Source organism: Panthera leo, chromosome A3 (assembly GCF_018350215.1).
Source record: "Panthera leo isolate Ple1 chromosome A3, P.leo_Ple1_pat1.1, whole genome shotgun sequence".
In the NCBI taxonomy this organism is placed as follows: Eukaryota; Metazoa; Chordata; class Mammalia; order Carnivora; family Felidae; genus Panthera; species Panthera leo.
Genome location: NC_056681.1, coordinates 79,723,282 through 79,738,674, shown reverse-complemented (window position 1 = coordinate 79,738,674; position 15,393 = coordinate 79,723,282). Strand labels below are relative to the sequence as shown.

Here is a 15,393-nt window from a genome sequence, read left to right as displayed (position 1 = left end):
TCTCATTAGAAACTGGACAAAAGATGAGAGACATTTCACCAGAATGAATATATAAATGGCAAATAAGTGCATGAAAAATGTCCGACATCATTAGCTATCACAAAAATGTTAATTAAAACCACAATCAGGGCCACTTGGCTGCCTCAGTTGGTACAGCCAACTGACTCTTGATCTCAGGGTCATGAGTTCGAGCCCCAGGTTGGGTGTAGAGACTACATAGAAAAACTAATAATAAAAATAAATAAAACCACAATGAGATAGCATTATACACTTAGTAGAATTGCTACAATTTAAAAACAGTGACAAGACCAAATACTTCCAAGGATACAGAGAAACTGGATCAATCATACATTGCTGGTGGAAATGTAAAATGGTACATACACAGTGCAAAAGTCTGGCAATTTACTTAAAAAAAAATGTAACTACCATATGACCTAGCAATAGCATTACTGGGAATTTATCCCATAGAAAAGAGGACATGGGTCCACACAAAAAAGTTATATAATACACAAATGTTTCCAGCAGCTTTATTTGTAATACCCCAAAATTAGAAATAAACCAGATGCCCTTCAACAGGTAAACAGATAAACTATGGTACATCCATACCATGGAATACTACTCTTCAATAAAAAGGAAATGGACCACTGATAACTACAACCTGCACAAATTGCCAGAGAATTATTCTGAATGAAGAAAGGTTAGGGGCTCCTGGGTGGCTCAGTCAATTAAGCAACCAACTTCGGTTCAGGTCATGACCTCACGGTTCATGGGTCAAGCCCCTCATGAGACTCCATGCTGACAGCTCAGAGCCTGGAGCCTGCTTCGGATTCTGTGTCTCCCTCTCTCTCTACCCCTGCCCCACTTGCACTCTTCTCTCCCTCTCTGTCAAAAATAAATAAAACATTTAAGAAAATTTTAGAAAAAGGAAAGGTTATACATTGTTTTATTCCATTTATGTAATACTTTTTGAAAGTTCAAAATTACAGAAATGGAAAACAGATTAGTGGTTGTGAGGGGTTAAAAAAGGAGTGAGGGCTCTTTGAGGAAGACATGGTCACAGCTGCAACAGAGCTCAGGTCCACCGGCTCCTAAAAAGACACTAGTGGAACAAGAGGTGGTGATTCACCAAATTAGAATTATCCTAACCAGTCACAGTGTAAAACCTCTGGAGAAGGTGTATGCTGACTTGATCAGGGGCTCAAAGGAAAAAAATCTCAAAGTGAAAGAACCAGTTTAGATGCGTACTGAAACTCTAAGAATCAGTACAAGAAAAACCTCTCAGGCTGAAGATTCTAAAACTTGAGTCATTTTTCAGATGAGGATCCTTAAGTGACTCACACTGACTTGCATAGTCCTTCTGAGAATGTTAAACAGATTACTTCCATCAGTATTTAGCCAGGAGTCAAGGTAGAAGTCATCACTGCAAATACTTATATCAACTATTTTAATAAACTGATTATCAACTGTTTGAAAAAAAGGAAGGAGTGAGGATGAGTGGGAGGAAAATGGATGTGGCTATAAAACTTCAACATAAAGGATCCTACTGGTAATGGAAAGTTCTGTATCCTGACAGTAGCAACGTCAATATAGTGGTTGTGCTATTGTACTACAATTCTGCAAGAAGCTACCATAGGGTGTTAAGTGGTCAAGTATACAAGGATCATTTCTTTCTACTATTTCTTACAGCTGCATATGAATCTACAAATAATCTCTAAGTAAAAAGTTTAATTAAAGAATAAAACCTGTAAAGACTTCTCTATCTTCCAGGTTTCAATTCTAATTATTTAATTTGGTTTATAGGGTGAATCATGAAGAGGTACTTCCTCTACCTCTCTAGCTTTGTGTCTCTTCATCTTCCCCTACCTCTTACAATCTTTCACTCCATCGATCTCCCTCCATCCATACTGTACTCATTTTAGCTTTTTTTTTTTTTAATGTTTATTTATTTTTGAGAGAGACAGAGACAGAATGTGAGTGTGTTAGGGGCAGAGAGAGAGGGAGACACAGAAGCAGAAGCAGGCTCCAGGCTCTGAGCTGTCAGCACAGAGCCCGACGCAGGGCTCGAACTCAAAAGCTGTGAGATCATGACCTGAGCCGAAGTCGGATGCTCAACCGACTGAGCCACGCGGGCACCCCTCATTTTAGCTTTTAAAACTGCCATTCTTTCCCTATCCTCTGGACCTTTGCCTATGTTGTTCCTTTTGCCTAGAACATCTTAGTTGTTGTTCCTTTAACTCCTTTTGTTGACACTACCTGTTTTTCAAGCTTTAATACAGATGTTACTGTATACAGGAAATCTTCCCTAAACCACCAAATCTAGAACAGGGCTCTCTTTGTAGGCTACATAGTAAAGTGGTGTTTATCACAATGTAGGGTTAACTGCCAGGCTCTTACATGTAAGTGCTTGTAGAGGGCAAAGACCTTGCCCTGCTTGTTTATATTTAATCTCTGGCGCCTAGCACAGTGACTGTCACATAGCAGGCGATCAGTAAAATATGTCGAATGAGTGAATAGTTGGATGGGTGTGCAAATGGCAATCTAAAAAACCTGGCCTTAACTACTCATCTAATCTTGGGAAAATCTTTTAGTATTATTGCACCTGGATTTCCTTATTTATAATATACAAATATAGAATGTGGCAATTTTAAAACCTGGCGACAAAATTCTTTGACCCTTTTCCCACTTGAAGTTAAGCATCTATATCCCATCCCCTGGAATAAATATGGGCTGTGTGACTGCTTATCCAAAAGATCATGGCAATTCCAACTACAGCTGACCCCTAGATAAAACAGGGGTTAGGAGCAACGACACCCCCAGCAAAATTGAAAATGCCGGGGTGCCTGGGTGGTTCAGTCGGTTAAGTGTTCGACTTCAGCTCAGGTCAGGATCTCACAGTTCATGGGTTCGAGCCCCGCGTTGGGCTCTGTGCTGACAGCTCAGAGCCTGGAGCCTGCTTCAGATTCTGTGTCTCCCTCTCTATCTGCCTCTCCCCTCCTAGCGTTCTGTCTCTCTCACTCTCTCTCTTTCTCTCAAAAATAAACATAAAAAAATTTTTAAAATAATAAGAAAATGAGTATCTAACTTTTGATTCCCTAAAAACTTATACTATATTTACTTACATATATATTTATACTATACTATAGTATATATAAAAACTTATACTAATAGACTTCAGTTGGCCAGAAACCTTATTTTATCAATAACATAATCAATTAACACATATTTTGTATGTCATATTTTTACATACCATATTCTTACAGTAAAGTAAGATAGGGAAAAGAAAATGTTATTAAGGAAATCGTAAGGAAGAGCAAATACATTTATTTTACAAAATCTGCATGTAAGTGGACCCACACAGTTTAATAAACACTTTTTGTTCAAAGATCAACTTTATATGACATTCTGGAAAAGGCAAAACTGTAAAGACAGTAAAAAAAAAAATCACGGTTGCCAGGGGTTGGTGGAAGAGGAAGGGATAAAACAGAACACAGATGATTTTTAAAACAGTGAAACTATTCTATATGATAATGTACTGATAGATACACATCATTATACATTTGCCAAAATCCAGTGATGGTACAACACCAAGAGTGAACCCTAATGTAAACTATGGACTTTGGGTAACATTGGTTCATCCATTGTAACAAAATACCACTCTGGTGCAGGGTATTGATTGTTGGAGAGGCCGTGCATATGTGGGCATGGGGAGCATATGGAAACTCTATACTTTCTGTTCAATTTTGGTGTGAAGCTGAAACTCAAAATTAAAGACCTAAAAAAAAAAAAAAAAAAAAAAGCAAATTCAAAAAAGATCATGGCCAAGTGATGCTGTGCCAATTTTCTGGCTCAGGTTTTAAGAAACTTCAACTTCCATTTTGTTCCTCATAAGAGGCTTGCTCTTAGAACCCAGGCACTATGCTGTAAGGAGCTTATAGAGACTACCTTATAAGGACTCTGGCCTCTAGCTCTCAGCCTATCATTAAGCTCCCAGCCAAACAGCCAGCACCAAATAGCCAGTGAATGAGGTATTTTGGAAGTGGATCATCTAGCCTCCAGTTGAGTGGACACCATATGAAGACAGTCTTCCCCTCTGAGCTCTGCCTAAAGTTCAGATTCATTAGCTAAATAAATGCTATTGTTTTAAAAAAATAAATAAATAAGAAAAAAAACTGAACTCAAGATGATGCCTTTTTTAGTAAACTGCTCATTAAGTATCAAGTAATTAAAATTAGGAGGCTAATATTTGAAAATGGGAAGCTTTGATATTAATCAATCCCAAAGCATGTTAGTCCTAAAGCAATCCCCTGTAATTTAATATTTATATATAATCATTAATCTCTTCTTTCTGCTTGAAAGCAACAGTATTTATAGTTGGCACTAAAAATAAACCAGAGAGAATTCCTATTATTCTTTGGTAGACAAAACACAGCTTTTCCATTAAGCTTCCTGTTTTTTAGAGTAGTATTTCAAAACAAAGGGTCAGTGCTTAAAATAAACATAGATAAATAGTATTTAGTGAGATATATACTTTCATACAATGTAAACTTCACGTATCAGAACAAAGTGATTCCATATTATCACCTAATTTGATGCTTCAATGACACATACTTCTGCCTCAAATTTTTCAATACAAATGGAAATACCTCTGTGAAACTACTTTTACAAAGTATCCTTTAGAAACTATTAGGTTCCAGATACATTTGTTCTAATTTTTAACTAAGAAACTTTAATTTTTAGAGCAGTTTTAGATTCACAGCAAAACTAACCAAAAAGTACAGAGTTCCCACATATCCACATTCCTCAACCCATGCATACACATCCTCCCCTACCATCAACATCCACATCAGTGTGGTACTTTGCTACAATGGACAAATCAATATTGACACATCATTATCAACCAAAGTCTACAGTTTACATTAGGGTTCATTCTTGTACATTCTGTAAGTTTTGGCAAATGTATAACAATATGTATCCACCTTTATATATCACACAGAAGAGTTACACTCCCCTAAAAATGCCCTAAAAATTCTTCATGTCTCCCTCCTCTCCCACCAAAATATTCTATAAATGTCAATTAGATCTAGTTAACTGATTGACCTCTTTGGTTCAACTATGTCCTCACAGACCTTTTGCCTATTGCATCTGTCCTTTACAAATAGCAGGGTGTTGAAGTTTCCCAAGTACAATAGTAGATTTCTCTATTTCTCCTTGCAGTTCTACCACTTTTTGCCTCCTATGTTTTGACATTCTGCTGCTAGGTGCATACATGTTAAGGATTGTTACATCTTCTGGAAGAACTGACCCCTTTTTTATTATGTAATGTCCATCTTTATCCATGGCAATTTTCCTTGCTCTGAACTCTGCTTTGTCTGAAATTAATAAAACCACTCCAGTTTTCATTGATTAGTGTGATCACAGTATATCTTTCTCCATCCTTTTACTTTTAATCAGTATGTGTCATATTAAAAATGGGTTTCTCATAGACAACATAGAGTTAGGTCTTATTTTTTTTGATCCACTTTAGCAGTCTCAGTCTTTTAGTTGGTGTAAAACATATATGGCATAAAAACTGATACAACTGCAAAGAGAAAGATGAATCCACTATCAGAGTTGCAGAATTAAACACCACTCTATTGGTAATTTAAAGATCCAGTACGCAGAACATAGTTAAAATAAACAACACTATCAACTGGATCTAATTGACACCTACAGAGTACTTCATCCAACAGCACAATATCATTCTTGTCAACCTCACATGGAACACTGACTGAGACAGACCATATTCTCAGCTATACAACATACCTTAACACATAAAAAGAATAGAAACCATACATGTCTGCTCTCAGACAACAATGGAATTAAACTGGAAATCAGTAACAAAAAGGTATCTGAAAAACCCCCAAATAGTTAGGAATTAAATAACATACTTTTAAATAACACATATATCGAGGAAGTATCAAAAGAAATTTTAAAATATTTTAAACAAAATTAAAATGAAAATATCTAAATCTGTAGGATGCAGTGAAGGCAACTGTTACAAGAGAAATTTATAGCACTGAATGCATAATAGAAGAAAAGAAGAAAAATCTAAATCAATAATCTAAACTTTCACTTTAGGAAACTAGAAAAGGAGCAAATTAAACTCAAAGTAAGTAGAAGAAAAGAAATAAAAATTAGAGCAAAAATCAATGAAATTGAAAACAGGAAATCAACTGATAAAACGAATTAAGCCAGGGGAGCCTGCCTGGGTGGCTCAGTCAGTTAAGCGTCTGACTTTGGCTCAGGTCATGATCTCACAGTTTGCGAGTTCAAGCCCCACATCAGGCTCTGTGCTAACAGCTCAGAGCCCAGAGCCTGCTTCAGATTCTGTGTCTCCCTCTCTCTGCCCCTCACCTACTCACACTCTGTCTCTCTCTCTTACAAAAATAAACATTAAAAGTTTTTTGAAAAAATGAATTAAGCCAAAAGCTGGTTCTTCAAAAAGATCAATAAAATTGATAAACCTCTAGCCAGGTTAACAAAGAAAAAAAAGAGAAGAAATAAATTACTAACATCAGAAAAGAAAGAGCGGACATCACTACTGATCCCATGGACATTAAAAGGGCAATAAAGGAACATTAAGAATAACTATATGCCCATAAGTTTGATAACCTGGAAGAAACTGAACAGTTCCTGTAAACTCACAATCTACAAAAACTCAGGAGAAATCAATTATCTGAATAGGCCTATGTCTATTAAAGAAATAGAATCAATAATTAATATCTTGCCAAACCAGAAAATACCAGGTCCAGATTGGTTTACTGGTGAGTTTCACCAAACGTTTAAGGAAGAAATTACACCCATCCTCAACAGTCTCTTTCAGAAAACAGAAGCAGAAAGAATACTTTCTAACTCATTCCATGAGACCATATTATTCTAATACCAAAACCAGACAAAGACATTATCAAAAAAAACCCTCAAAAAAAAAAACAAAAAAACAACTCACAAATATAAATGCAAAAATCCACAACAGCATATTAGCAAATTGAATCTAATAATGTCTAAAAAGATTTATACACCACAACCAACCGGGATTTATTCCAGATATGCAAGGATGGTTCAATATTCAAAATTCAATGTATACAATCCATCATATCGGGGTGCCTGGGTGACTCAGTTGCTTAAGCATTTAACTCCTGATTTCAGCTCAGGTTATGAATTTGAGCCCCACGTTGGGCTTTACGCTGACAGTGTAGAGCCTGTTTTGGATTCTCTCTCTCCCTCTCTCCCCCCACCCCGACCAGCTCTTGCTCACACATTCTCTCTCCCTGTCTCTCTCTCTCTCTCTCTCTCTCTCTCAAAATAAATAAATAAACTTTAAATATTTAAAGTTTGATGATATACACCATCATATCAACAGGCTACAAAAGGAAAATTATATGGTAATATCAATAGATGCAGACAAAGCAACACCAAATGCTGACAAGGATGTGGAGCAATAGGAACTATTCCTACAGGTAGAAATGCAAAATGGAATAGCCACTGGACACTGGCAGTTTCTTACAAAGCTAAACAATACTCTTACCATACAATCCAGCACCACGTTCCTTCGAATTTAACCAAATGAGTTAAAAGCTTATGTCCACACAAGAACTTGCACGTAGATATTTATAGAAGTTTTATGCACAACTGCCAAAGCCTGGAAGCAACAAAGATGTCCTCCAGTAGGAGAATGGCTAAACTGTAGTACATCGAGACAGTGGAATATTATTCAGTACTACATAAAAAAAAAAAAAAAAAAAAAAAAAAAAAGAGCTATCAATGAAAAAAACATAAAAGAACCTTAAATGCACATTACCAAATAAAAGAAGCCAATCTGAAAAAGCTACATACTTTGTGATTCCAATTATATGACATTCTGGAAAAGGCAAAACCATGGTCACAGTAAAAAAACAAAAACCAAAACAAAACGGTGGCTGCCAAGGGTTCAGAGAGAGAGAAGAATGAATAGGTGGAGGACAAAGGATTTTTCAGGCAGTAGTACTATTCTGAATATCATACAGAATTTGATACTATAAAGGTAGATACATGCCATTATACATTTGTAAAGATGGAATGTACGACACAGAGAGTGAACTTTAATGCAAACCATGGACTTTAGTTAGCAATAATGTAATAAAAGCAGCTCATCTATTGTAACAAATGTACTAGACTAATGCCAGATGCTAATAATAGGGGATATTGCACTGGGAAGGACTGTGAGGGGATGTAAGGTTAATTCTTTGTACTTTCCACTCAATTTTTCTGTAACCCTAAAACTACTCTAAAAAAACAGTCTATTTTTAAAAACTGAATGACAGATAACAACATGCACTAATTTCATATATTATGCTAAATAAAAGAGTCAAACACAAAGAGTATGTACTATATGATTCCATTTAGGAAGTTCAGTAAATGAATTAGAATTATATCTATCAACATGGATGAAGCATAAACACAGATGCTGAACAATAACAACAACAACAAAAAAGACAACTGCACACAAACACATAAAGTATGATGCTATTTGTATGAAGTTTTGTTAGATGACAAATACTATAAATTTTAAAAATATTATGTAGTAAAACTATAAAGGTATGCACAAGATTGTTAAACACCTAATGCAGGATAATGATTACTTCAGAGGACAGAAAATGAAATCTGAGAGACACATAGAAGGCTCTAATAGGATCTGTAATTTAGGTTAAAAACATTTTGATAGAAAAAGTTGTGAAGACAGTACAGCATTTCAATATGCCAGACACTTAATTTCCCAGTTTATTAACATCTTATATTTCTATGGTACACTTACAACAATTAATAACCAATATCGATACATTATTTATTATTAACTACAATGTAAATACTTTCTTAGTTGTTTTTTTAAAGTTTACCTTTTTTTTTTTAATCTCTACACCCAATATGGGGCTCAAATTCACAACCCAAGATCAACAGCTGCATGCTTTACCAACTGAGCCAGCCAGGTGCCCTCATACTTATGTTTGCTCTAACGTCCTTTAAAAAAAAAAAAAAATTAACATTTACTTATTTTTGAGAGAGAGACAGAGCACGAGCAGGGGAGGGGCAGAAAGAGAGAGGGAGACACAGAATCCGAAGCAGGCTCCAGGCTCTGAGCTGTCAGCACAGACCATGGTGCGGGGCTCAAACCCATGAACCACAAGATCATGACCTGAGCTGAAGTCAGATGCTTAACCAACTGACCCACCCAGGCGCCACTGATCTAATGTCCTTTTAATGTTCCAGGATCCTATCCAAGTTACATTACAATTAGTCATCATTTCTCCTTAAGTTCAAGTAGCTATGGTAGTTTCTCAAACTTTCCTTCTTTTTGATAACTTGACAGTTTTGATGAGTACTTTGGAGAGTGCCCCTTAGTTGGAATCCGCCTGATGATTTTTCTTATGGTTAGACTGGTGTGATGGGTTTTGGGGAGGAAGACCACAGAGGCAAGTTGCCATTCTCATCACACCACATCAAGGGTACATGCTATCAACATGGCTTATCACTGTTAATGACACCTAGCTGAAGTAATGTTTGTCAGGTTTCTCCACTGTAAAATAATTTTCCCAACTCTCAACACTCTACTCTTTGGAAGAAAGTTACTATGAGGAACACTTAAGGAACAGGAAGTTACGCTGCACCTTCTTAAGGACAAAGCACCCACATAAATGATATGGAATTCTTCTGTATGAGCCTGTAATGTTCTAAAATACACAAAAAAGGGAAGAGGCCTCTTGCCTCCCTTCCTCCCCTTCCAACAACACATACACAAGGGGAAAGAAAAATACCAAAGTAGTTATCACTGTTAAAATCAGAGTTTTAAATTTTTTCTTTCATTTTTTAGCACTTTCCAAATTTTCTTTAATGAGCATTTTCTACTTAATGAGATTTCTTTTACTTTAACCATGCCTTTAGGCATTATAATTTAAGAATCTCTCCAGTTTTACTCCGTATCAAAAAGGGAAAGCAAAATTGCTAGTCTAACATAATAAATCTGGATTAATATGAAAAATCTTGGTTCTTATGACCAAGAAGAATAAATATCAGGGACATGAGTTCAATGACCCAAAGCACTATTTCTTAAAAGTTCATAAAACATAAGCAATAAATGTAACATCATAACTTATAGCTATTTTTAATGAACTAGATAAAATACTGTCAAAGATGAGTAATAAACTTCTAGGATAAGTAGCTTATTAAGCAATATACAAAATGACCTTGAATTCAGGTAATTCTGTTTTCCCAAAAATGAATGAAAATTTAATTATAGGAAATTTTTTTTGTCATAGTTAGTATTGCTACTAACTCATACACACACACACACACACACACACACACACTTAAAAAAAAAGCAGAAAATCCTCATCTACAAATAACATATTTACTTTTTTTTTTTAATTTTTTTAACGTTTATTTATTTTTGAGACAGAGAGAGACAGAGCATGAACGGGGGAGGGGCAGAGAGAGAGGGAGACACAGAATCGGAAGCAGGCTCCAGGCTCTGAGCCATCAGCCCAGAGCCCGACATGGGGCTCGAACTCGCAGACCGTGAGATCGCGACCTGAGCTGAAGTCGGACGCTTAACCGACTGAGCCACCCAGGCGCCCCTACAAATAACATATTTAATATTATTTTCACTCTGTAAATAATTAAGTCTTCTACCAGTTATATTATATGTGCAATTTTTAATATTGTAAGGAAAAAAGAATTGCTGGAATATGCCCAAGGAGTTGTTTGAATAAAGGATAGTTATTTCTTTAGTGGCTATATTATGTCCAAAAAGAAAAATGATTATAAATTAAATAAGATAATATATGAAATATAAATAGCTGCTTCTCCAACCACTTAATAGGAACAGTAATTACGAATTTCAAAAAGCTATGCACGCCCCTAATTTCCATTAAGTAAGTAAATTGGAACACATCATGCAGATTTAAATTCATCATCACTTCTGAAGAAAACAGACTGACAAGCATATAGAAGGCTACCAAGAACTAACAATAGTTCAACCTCCATAGAAACTACTCATGGTAACCAAAAACAAACCTTTACTTCTCAACAGTTCGTTCTGTCAAGCTCCCAAGAATTTGCTGTTAAAATGTGTAGTTAAGCCTATAAAGTACAGAATGCTGCCAGTTGTTAGCACAAAGAAATTAAGACCTTGAGAAATTAAAGCAATTTGCCTCTAGAGATTAATATTAGCTTAAAGAGTCTTAAAGTGAATGTTTTTTCTCCTGATTTACTCCATCAGAATTTTTTGTTGGAAATACATGTTTACACAATTAAAGACCAAATATCAGTAAAAAGAACTTAGTTGCATTTCTATAATCTCCTGAAATAAAAATATAATGAGCTAAAGCAAGTTTAAAGCTGTCCACAAAATGGTTTAAATTAGCATTTTCTAAAACTCCTGAAAAATGTCTTGTTTTAAAAAAACTTGTTTATGCTGTTATTTGAACTAGAACCTGGTCCAAAACTTAAGTAAAAAATAGTCCAAAAGAAAAGCAACTCAGTTTTGTCCTTTACCTTCACTAAATCAGTGAAACCTGATTTATTGCTCTTAACAGTTAGTTAGAAAATGGTTTTGTGGTTTCAAGCATATTTCTCCAGGCTTCAGTTTCCATAAAATTAAACAAAAGGGATGGTGTTAAATGATCTCTGTGTACCCCCCAAATATTAACATTCCATGCTGCTATATCTATAGGTTAAGCTACATATAATTACCAGTATTCAATGGTTTTTAACTTACAAAAACAGTAATTTGGAATGGTTCAACTTTCTAAATCTTCTAAGTTCTATTCCCTCCCAGACGCTAACTCGGACATCACTCAACTTTTGTATTTTTCAAGTAGAGCAAAATGTTTAAAAGCCAATAATAAGAGCTGGCTCCCAACTGCCATTCAGGATTGAATGTACTTTTTAGAAAATTTTTAAGGCCTATTTTAACCCTGAAGAATAAGATGATGATCTAATATGGAAATTCTCCTAAGTTACTATTTTACAATTTAGTTTTGAATATTTACAGAATTAGTGCTACCCCATTCAGTTTTATGATGTCACATGGTTATCACAGTATAATTTCTACCACTGAGTTTTCACCACCTATCAGGTCTACTCCTAAGCTCTCAAATAGGAAAAATAATATGAACCTGCCCGAGAAAAGTGTTCAATGGGATGTGTTACTAAAAGCATCCTTGGCTTTCTCAATTTGCCAGAAAATCTAGAGCAATGCTGCCCAAACTGTGATTAGCAAATCAGTGCCAGCCCACAAACTCATTACCAGTCCTCTATGATGTGATTACAGAAACTGAAAGTAGCCATTTAAAACTTGTGTGGTAATGTAATAGTAACTTTATGAATTTTATGTCAATTAATCTAATAATAAAATTGGAACTTATATTTTTATGTATTTTTGCTGAGAAATTGAAACAATCGTTTTTTAATTTATTTTGAGAGACAAAGAGACCACATGGGAGGGGCTGAGGGGAGGAGAGAGAGAGAGAGAGAGAGAGAGAGAGAGAGAGAGAGAGAATCCTAGGCAGGCTCCACACTGTCATAGTGTAGAGCCCAATATGGGGCCTGAACTCATGAACTATGAGATCATGACCTGAACTAAAATCAAGTGTTGGTTGCTCAACCGACTGAGCTACCCAGCTGCCCCCAAAATTTTCAAAAACAATACACACACACACACACACACACACACACACACACACACCTAGTCTCAAAAGACATTATTCAAGAAACACTAAAATTGGTCTGAGGAGGAAGGGGAGGGTCAGTCCAAGATGGTGGTAAAAGAAGGTCCTGAACTTACCTCCTCCAACAGACACCCAAATCTGTATCTGAATATGGAGCAATTCCCTGTGAAATATAACTGAAAACTAGCTGAACTGCTCCACCACAACAAGGATAAAAGGCCCACACTGAGAATGGTAAGAGATGCAAAGACACAGTCTTGCCAAAAACTCCATCCCTGGCATGGCAACCAACAATAGGGAGGGATCTCACAATCTGGAGTTTCTTCCCAAGAAGCAAGAGGTTTCTGCTTCAAGTCAGGAACCCCAACCCTTAGGACCTACACTGAAGAGAAGAGCCCCCAAAATCTGTGGCTTAGAAAACCAACAGGGCTTATATCTTAGGGACCCAAAGGGTTAGAGGGAACAGAGACGGTCCTTTTAAAAAAATTTTTTTAATGTTTATTTATTTTTGAGGAGAGAGACACACAGAGAATGAGCAGGGGACGGGCAGAGAGAGGAGACACAGAATCCGAAGAAGGCTCCAGGCTCTGACAGCTCAGAGCTGGACACAGGGCTCGAACCTGTGAATCCTGAGATCATGACCCGAGCTGAAGTCAGACACTTAACCGAATGAGCCACCCAGGGGTGCCCCTACATGTGAACATGCACTCTCCTGATGTACCACTGAGGCTGGTGAGCATGCAGTCAAGGTATCTTCTTTCTACCTTGCTAAAACCAGTGAGCTTGCCCTACTCCCTACAGTCTCCACCTACTCCACTAAAGCTGACAGGCACATGCAATCCATACAGGGACACCCCTTGATCACCTGGTTTGATGGCCAGGGTGCTTGTGTTCCTGGGCTCCACAGGGCTGAAACAATCAGGAAGATAGTTCTTGGTAGGTTACCACCCTCCAGCGCACTGCATAAACAGCAGGCTAAAACACACTCCCAGTCTTCTTGAGAAAAAAGCCCATTTACAAGTCCAGAGCTTCAGTCTGAAGTACAAGCTACAGGTCTACCACGCATCCTAGAGGCTACTGAGGTGCTCTCAGAGAATGTAAGAATGGAGACACCATCCTTGCATACTCCCTTAGCCTCACTACAGCTTGAAAATACCTCCCAGAAAGGAAATTATACATATATCTGGAAGCCTGATCTGCAACTGTCTCCCAAGGGACACCTCCAGATTTTCTAGTCTAAAGACCAGCACGGTTTACAATTGTGACCCCACAGGACTGTACCTATTTTCAGGCTGCTGCCTGAGGGTCTGATTTCCAATCAGCCACATTAAGCAACACGCTACTAAACAACTATTGGATTAAAAAAGAAACCAAACGGGGAAAAAAAATTGTAAAGACAAATGGAAATACAACATACCAAAATCTATGGGATGCAGCAAGAGCAGTTCTAAGACGGAAGTTAATAGTAATATAGGCCTACATCAAGAAGCAAGAAAAATCTCAATCTATATTTTGCACCTAAAGGAACTAGAAAAAGAAAAATAAATGAAGTCCAAAGCTAGTAGAAGGAAAAAAATAAAGATCAGAGCTGAAATAAAAGCTAAAAAAGCAAAAGGAAAGATTGGTGACATTAAGAGCTGGTTCTTTGAAAAGATAAGCAAAATTGACAAACTTTTAGCTAAACTCACCAAGGGAAAAAAAAGAGAGAAGGCTCAAATAAAATTGGATTTGAAAGTAGAGAAGTTACAACACATACCACAAAAATATAAAGGATCATAAGAGACTACTACTATGAACAATTATATGACAACAAACTGGACAACCTAAAAAAACAAAAAGAAAAGTAAATTACTAAAATCATACAATCTTCCAAGACTTAATAAGGAAGAAATAGAAAATCTAAAAAGACTGATTACTAGTAAGGACATTAAGCGAGTAATCAAAAAAATCCCAAACAAAAGTTTAGGACCAGGCGGCTTCACAAGTGAAGTCTACCATTCAAAGATTAATATGTATCCTTTTCAAACTCTTCCAAACAACTGAAGAGGAGGGAACACTTCAATACACATTTTACAAAGCCAGCGTTATCCTAATACCAAAACCAGATAAGGAGATCACAACAAGAAAATTATAGGCCGATATCTCTGATGAAAACAGATGCAAAAATCGTCAAAAAAATATTAGCAAATAAAATTCAACAATACATTACCAAAATCATACACCATGATCATGTGGGATTTACTCCTGTGGTGCAAGAATGGTACAATATTCACAAATCAATCAACATGATACAACACATTAACAGAATGAAAAATAAAAATCATATTATCAATAGGTACTTAAAAAGCATTTGACAAAATTCAATATGCATTTAGAATAAACTCTCAACAAAGTGGGTAATGAAAGAAGGTACCTCAAAACAATATGATAAGCCCACAACTAACATCATACTCAACAGTGAAAAGCTAAAAGTTTTTTCTCTAATATCAGAAACAAGAAAAGGGGAGCCTGGGTGGCTCAGTTGGTTGAGCGTCCAGCTTCCACTCAGGTCATGATCTTGCAGTTTGTGAGTTCGAGCCCCGCACTGGGCTGTGCTGACAGCTTAGAGCCTGTAGTTTGCTTCAGATTCTGTGTCTCCTTCTCTCTCTGCCCC

At 36.5% G+C, this 15,393-nt stretch overlaps 1 protein-coding gene across 3 annotated transcripts in view; it reads right to left on the bottom strand.

Annotated features, from left to right (window-relative positions):
- The window catches only part of COMMD1 (copper metabolism domain containing 1), a 187,349-nt gene that overhangs the window by 111,074 nt on the left and 60,882 nt on the right, over nt 1–15,393 (bottom strand). The window contains exon 1 of one of the 3 annotated variants that reach the window (XM_042932398.1): nt 8,913–8,937. The exons of the other annotated variants lie outside the window; for them this stretch is intronic. The gene's annotated coding sequence lies outside the window, so the exon portion shown is untranslated. Of the gene's footprint in view, nt 1–8,912; nt 8,938–15,393 lie in introns of those variants that run through there. 3 annotated transcript variants of the gene reach the window in all.